Source organism: Bos indicus, chromosome 3 (assembly GCF_029378745.1).
Source record: "Bos indicus isolate NIAB-ARS_2022 breed Sahiwal x Tharparkar chromosome 3, NIAB-ARS_B.indTharparkar_mat_pri_1.0, whole genome shotgun sequence".
NCBI lineage: Eukaryota > Metazoa > Chordata > Mammalia > Artiodactyla > Bovidae > Bos > Bos indicus.
Genome location: NC_091762.1, coordinates 65,226,588 through 65,234,167, shown reverse-complemented (window position 1 = coordinate 65,234,167; position 7,580 = coordinate 65,226,588).

The window sequence follows — 7,580 nt, the reverse complement described above, 5'->3', positions numbered from 1 at the left end:
CCACATCCCTGGGATTCTCCAGGCAAGAATACTGGAGTGGGTTGCCATTTCCTTCTCCAATGCATGAAAGTGAAAAGTCAAAGTGAAGTCACTCAGTCGTGTCTGACTCTTCGTGACCCCATGGACTGCAGCCTTCCAGGCTTCTCCGTCCATGGGATTTTCCAGGCAAGAGCACTGCCTGGTGCCACTGCCTTCTCCGTACCAGAGATGCTCAGCGGGCTCAAATATACCTTGTGCACACCAGGACCCAGAGACCCCACAGAGACTGAGACAGACCTGTATTTGGGTGTCTCCTGAAGAGGTACGGGTAAGCAGCAGAATGCTGTGGGAGCAGAGGCTCTCAGTGCAGTAGACCTGGGTATGGCATAAGCTCTCTTGGAGGAAGTCGCCATTAACCCACCATAGAGCCACCAGAACTTACACAGGACTGGGGAAACAGACTCTTGGAGGGCACAAACAGAACCTTGTGCACACCAGGACCCAGGAGAAAGGAGCAGTTAACCCACAAGAGACTGACCCAGACTTGCCTGTGAGTGTCCAGGAGTCTCCAGAGGAGGCGTGGGTCGGTGGTGGCCTGCTACAGGGTTGGAGGCACTGAATGTGCATGGGACCTTTTGAAGGAGGCTGCCATTATCTTCATTACCTCCACCATAGTTTGGCATCAGGTCAAACAGGGAGGGAACATAGCCCTGCCCATCAACAGAAAATTGGATTAAAGGTTTACTGAGCATGGCCCCTCCCATCAGAACAAGACCCAGTTTCCCCCTCAGTCATTCTCTCCTATCAGGAAGCATGCATAAGCCTCTTATCATTCTCCATCAGAGGGGAGACAGACTGAAAACCACAATCACAGAAAACTAACCAATCTGATCACATGAACCACAGCTTTGTCTAACTCAATGAAACTATGAGCCATGCCATATAGGGCCACCCAAGACAGACGGGTCATGGTGAAGAGTTCTGACAGAATGTGGTCCACTGGAGAAAGGAATGGCAAACCACTTCAGTATTCTTGCCTTGAGAACCCTATGAACAGTATGAAAAGGCAAAAAGATAGGACACTGAAAGATGAACTCCTCAGGTCAGTAGGTGACCAATATGCTACTGGAGATGAGTGGAAAACTAACTCCAGAAAGAATGAAGAGACAGAGTCAAAGCAAAAACAACACTCAGTTATGGACGTGACTGGTGATGGAAGTAGGTAGGATACTGTAAGAACAATATTGCATAGGAACCTGGAATGTTAGATCCATGAAACAAGGCAAACTGGAAGTAGTTAAACAGGAGGTGGCAAGAGGGAACATTGACATTTTAGGAATCAGTGAACTAAAATGGACTGGAATGGGTGAATTTAACTCAGATGACCATTTTATCTACTACTGTGGGCAAGAATCCCTTAGAAGAAATGGAGTAGCCATCACAGTCAAAAAAAGAGGCTGAAATGCAGTACTTGGATGAAATCTCAAAAACGACAGAAAGATTTCTGTTCGTTTCCAAGGCAAACCATTTAATATCACAGTAACCCAAGTCTATGCACCAACTAATAACACTGAAGAAGCTGAAGTTGAATGGTAATATGAAGACTTACAAGACCTTATAGAACTAACAACCAAAAGAGATGTCCTTTTCTTTATAGGGGACTGGAATGCCAAAGTAGGAAGTCAAGAAATACCTAGAGTAACAGCCAAATTTGGCCTTGGAGTACAGAGTGAAACAGGGCAAAGGCTAACAAAGTTTTGCCAAGAGAATGCACTGGTCATAGCAAACACCCTCTTCCAACAACACAAGAGAAGACTCTACACATGGACATCACCAGATGGTCAATACCAAAATCAGATTGATTACATTCTTTGCAGCCAAAGATGGAGAAGCTCTATACAGTCAGCAAAAACAAGACCAGAAGCTGACTGTGGCTCAGATCATGAACTTCTTATTGCCAAATTCAGACTTCATTTGAAGAAAGTAGGGTAAACCACTAGACCATTCAGGTATGACCTATATCAATTACTTTATGATTATACACTGGAAGTGAGAAATAGATTCAAAGGATTAGATCTGATAGACAGAGTGCCTGAAGAACTATGGATGGAGGTTCCTGACATTGTACAGGAGGCAGTGATCAAGACCATCCCCAAGAAAAAGAAGTGACCACTGCTTGTGGTCCAAAGTGGACCACAAGACCATTCCCCAAGCAGAAAGGCAAAATGGTTGTCTGAGGAGGCCTTACAGAAAGTTTTGAAAAGAAGAGAAGCTAAAGGCAAAGGAGAAAAGGAAAGATATAACCATATGAATGCAGAGTTCCAAAGAATAGCAAGGAGAAGAAAGCCTTCCTCAGTGATCAATGCAAAGAAATAGAGGAAAACAATAGAATGGGAAAGACTGGAGATCTCTTTCAGAAAATTAGAGAAACCAAGGGAATGCAAAGATGGGCACAATAAAGGAAACAGTATGGACCTAACCAAAGCAGAAGATATTAAGAAGAGGTGGCAAGAATACACAGAAGAACTATAAAAAAAGATATTAATGACCCAGACAACCGTGATGGTATAATCAGTCACCTAGCCATCCTGGAGTGTGAATTCAAGTGGGCCTTAGGAAGCATCACTATGAACAAAGCTAGTGGAGGTGATGTGATTCCAGTTGAGCTATTTCATCCTAAGAGATGATACTGTGACAGTGCTGCACTCAATACGCCAGCAAATTTGGAAAACTCAGCGGTGGCCACAGGACTGGAAAAGATCATTTTTCATTCCAATCCCCAAGAAAGGCAATGCCAAAGAATGCTCAAACTATTGCACAATTGCACTCATCTCACAGGCTTGCAAAGTAATGCTCAAAATTCTCCAAGCCTTGCTTCAACAGTACGTGAACTGTAAACTTCCAGATGTTCAAGCTGGTTTTAGAATAGTCAGAGGAACCAGAGATCAAATTGCCAACATCCATCGGATCATTGAAAAAGCAAGAGAGTTTCAGAAAAAAACATCTATTTCTGCTTTGTTGACTATATCAAAGCCTTTGACTGTGTGGATCACAAGAAACTGTAGAAAATTATTCAAGAGATGGGAATACCAGACCACCTGACCTGCCTTCTGTGAAATCTGTATGCAGGTCAAGAAGTCACTGTTAGAACTGGACATGGAACAGGGGACTGGTTCCAAATCGGGGAAGGAGTACATCAAGGCTGTATATTGTCACCCTGCTCATTTAACTTATATGCAGAGTGTATCATGTGAAACGCTGGACTGGATGAAGCACAAGCTAGAATCAAGATTGCCAGGAGAAATATCAATAACCTCAGATATGCAGATGATACCACCTTTATGGCAGACACAAAGAAGAACTAAAGAGCCTCTTGATGAAAGTGAAAGAGGAGAGTAAATAAATTGGCTTAAAGCTCAACATTCAGAATACTAAGATCATGGCATCCAGTCCCATCACTTCATGACAAATAGATGGGGAAACAGTGGAAACAGTGTCAGACTTTATTTTTTTGGGCTCCAAAATCACTGCATATGGTGAATGCAGCCATGAAATTAAAAGACGCTTACTCCTTGCAGGGAAAGTTATGACCAACCTAGACAGTTTATTAAAAAGTAGAGACATTACTTTGCCAACTAAGGTCCATCTAGTAAAAGCTGTGGGTTTTCCAGTAGTCATGTATGGATGTGAGAGTTGGACTATAAAGAAAGCTGAGCACTGAAGAATGGATGCTTTTGAACTGTGGTGTTGGAGAAGACTCTTGAGAGTCCCTTAGACTGCTAGGAGATCCAACCAGTTCATCCTATAGGAGATCAGTCCTGAATATTCATTGGAAGATCTGATGCTGAAACTGAAACTCCAATACCCTGGCCACCTCATGCGAAGAACTGACTCATTGGAAAAAACTCTGATGCTGTGAAAGATTGAAGACAGAAGGAGAAGGGGGCGACAGAGGATGAGATGGTTGGATGGCATCACCGACTGAATGGACTTGAGTTTGTGTAAACTCCAGGAGTTGATGATGGACAGGGAGGACTGATATGGGGTCACAAAGAGTCAGACAGGATTGAGCACCTGAATTGAACTGAACTGGAGCTTTTCATATATGGTTGTATTCCAGAAACTGATTTTAAATCCTACATTATGTAAATAGCAGACAGAAAACTCAAAGTCCTCAGGGTCTTTCAGCTACTAGATAGGTATACCACAGTGAATCCCAAAATGAAAATGTTTTTTCCATGGGTAAATATATGAGAAATTTATGGTAATTTAACTTCAGTTAGTCCTCAAATATCTCAGAAATACTCAAAAGACTTGTTTCACCTAGTCTCTTTTCCTAATAATTTCATGATCAAAATGAAACATAAGACTTAAGAAATAGGAATGAAATACCTAGATAAGCTGCTAAATACTCAAAAGTATATGCCATTGTCATTTTCTTAAATTGTTATCAGCTGATAATCAAAAACCTTTCTAGCAGTTGTTGATTCATACACATTCAAAATGTGATTAGTAGTCTATAGTTTATAGGAATAAACACGACAAAACTCACATTTTAAAAACAGTGACTGTAATTGGGCATCATTTGGAAAGAGGAGAAAGCTACACATGCTTGCTCAAATTAAAAATGTGTGTTTTTTTTTAAGATAGAAATTCTACAGAAATTAAAACTGAGCTTATTTGGAAGTGAGAAGTTATCAGGTAGCTATTCTGAGTCTGAAGGCTAATGGATTTTAACTCATTTTCCTTGGGCATTGCTGCTCCTATCTCCTCTGGCTGAGAGGAGGATTTTGCTCCTCTCAAAATCCTTTTTGAGAGGAGCTTTTTCAGACCCTGTTTCACCATGTTGCTGGCTCCTGCCCATATTCTAAAGATCTTACTTGTGAAGCATCTAACTGTCTGGCACTGTGTCTCCTTGATGCAAATTTTCTGGAAACAGAATAGGATCAGTTCTTTTCAGGCAATTATATGTTCCAGTCTTAACTGACTAACTGTGGTCATGAGAACAGAAATATGTATTACAACTACAGCCATCTAAATCCATCATTTCTATCAGCATTATGAGTTTGGAGATATTCCAAGGAAATGGGTATGCTACTAGCAAGAACACTTGGGTTGGAAAATTTTATTTGCACTTGGAGGCTGACTGCATCAATACTCTTGTTCTCTGGTTTTCCACTAGGTCCAGACAATAGGTTGAACAAGCGACTGAAGAAAGGAAAAAAAGGTTTGATTTTTTTACTCTGGTTGCTTTTTCCTTGTGAAGTCAACTTGAAGTTTCAGAGACAGAAACTAGATTGAGAGGAGTTGAAAAATAAGGACATATAAATAACAATCCAGAAATATTTTGAAGTTTAGTTTGCAAAGGAAGGATGGAGAGTGTAGACTTTAGTAATCCATAGGGTTGAGGATGACTTTTTCTCTTGTTGGCTTAAAAAGTGAGCAGTTTGGCTAGGTGTATATTTATTTGGAAGGGAATGACCTGGCAGAGAAGAAATAGACCATAATCCATAAAACAAAATTATTGAAAAGGGAATTAACAATGCATTTGTTTGCATTGTTGAAGGGATTGGAGTTTGATCAAAAAAGAAATGCTTCTCAAACAAACCTACAGAGTCAGTCAAATCAAGATTATATTAATTTACTCTGAATTGAATTGAAACATGTATTGTATTGAGTGGAGTTTTCAGGGTTTTTTGTTGTTGTTGTTGAAGATAATCTTAATGAATTTGAAATGTGGATTTGAAAATCTATTTTTATGAGTGAATCAGTTACTGCTACTCAAGTAAACTATAGATAAAAATAAGAATATATAAACTTGATAATTTAAGCTACAGTTCTAAATCTTCCACTGTTGCCTGCATGCTAAGACACTTCAGTCTCGTCGGACTCATTGTGACCCTATGGATGCAGCCTGCCAGGCTCCTCTGCTTACAGGATTCTCCAGGAAAGAATACTGGAGTGGGTTGCCATGTCCTTCTCCAGGGGATCTTCCTGACTCAGGGATTGAGCCAGTGTCTCCTGTGGCTCCTGCATTGCAGGCAGATTCTTTACTGCTTAGCCACTGGGGAGGCCGCATCCGCTGTTGCTGCTACTGCTGCTAAGTCGCTTCAGTCGTGTCTGACTCTGTGTGACCCCATAGACGGCAGCCCACCAGGATCTCCCATCCCTGGGATTCTCCAGGCAAGAACACTGGAGTGGGTTGCCATTTCCTTCTCCAATCCACTGTTGAGTCATAGGTAATTTTGAGCACATGTGAGGGACTAAAGGGACTGACCAAACAAAATTCTATTTTGTAGAAATCTAAAGATTCACATGGGAGGTAATTCATTTTAAGAAAATGAGCTAAATAAAATGAATTTGACCTAATAAGAAAGTCTAGGGTATTAGCTCTTAGTAAAAAATGATGACTTTCACTTGTCTTTGTCTACAGCTTTCTAGTTCTATGTCTGCATCGCAGAGGAGAAAAAAAGACTGGACATACCTTTCAATGGACTCTGTGACACCTTGACACCCAAGCAGCACTGTGACACGTTCTTCATCCACATGATTAGTCAGAGATATAGGTTCATTCTAATTTTCTGAAAATTAGCATAAAATCTCACAGCTTCGTGTTATCAGGAGAGAATTTCTGAATGCTACAGACCTGAGAACTCTGACAGAGGAAGCAGAGGCTTTTAGAAAGGCTATCACATCTGCATTCCCTTATATAGATGCAGGGGCGGGGCTCACCAGCCCAGTGGTGCAGGGGAAGCAGGAGGATACCCTCTGAGTCCTCCCAGATGCTGTGAAATACGGAGAATCTACGGCAGCACAAAGTAAGAGCAGCACCTGTCAGAGCAGCACAAACACTGAGCTCACTGAGCATGTCTAGGATGTCCCCTCAGAACTCTCAGAAACCACTCACAGGAGACTTTGTAGGGGTCTGAGGAAGAAAATGTAAAAGTAATGAGTCAGAAAACAACAACAACAGAAATGAGATATTCCAGTAATGACCCTTGCAGGACCCCAGTATATCATTTATTCATACTAAAGTACTTCATGTTCAGAATGTGATAATGTATTTCAGTAAGTGGTTTATTTAATGCACAGGAGTGAATCAAGCACTGAGGAGGTCTCCTAATTATGAACCACCAAAAACTCTCGAAGGTATCAAGTTGATAAGCTTATGATTTTCATTATATACACGTGGACATTGTCTTATTCAACCATTGCTCTGAATTAACAAAGCTATCACCAGCAAATGCTAAGCTGAGATTTTCCTTTTTCACTCCTTGAAATAATACATTTCATGTGCCTACACATAACTACATGCATCTGTTGTTGCATTCCACATAAATTATTTTGTATCCAGTAACAGATAATATATAATTAGTACTTAAAAGGCTTTAAATCAATATTGAGAAATTTGAGTTTTAAAAACTATAATAAAAGGCCTGTTAATTATAAATTTCCTTCTCTAGAGTTGTTAGGATCTCAATTTTCCTAATCAATGTAGCTTATTAAAACTCTACCAAATTCATTGCTATACCTACCTCTATGCTTTTTGCTATTAAAAAAATTATACTTCTTATTTGTTCAGGAACTGAGGCACCTTTGTC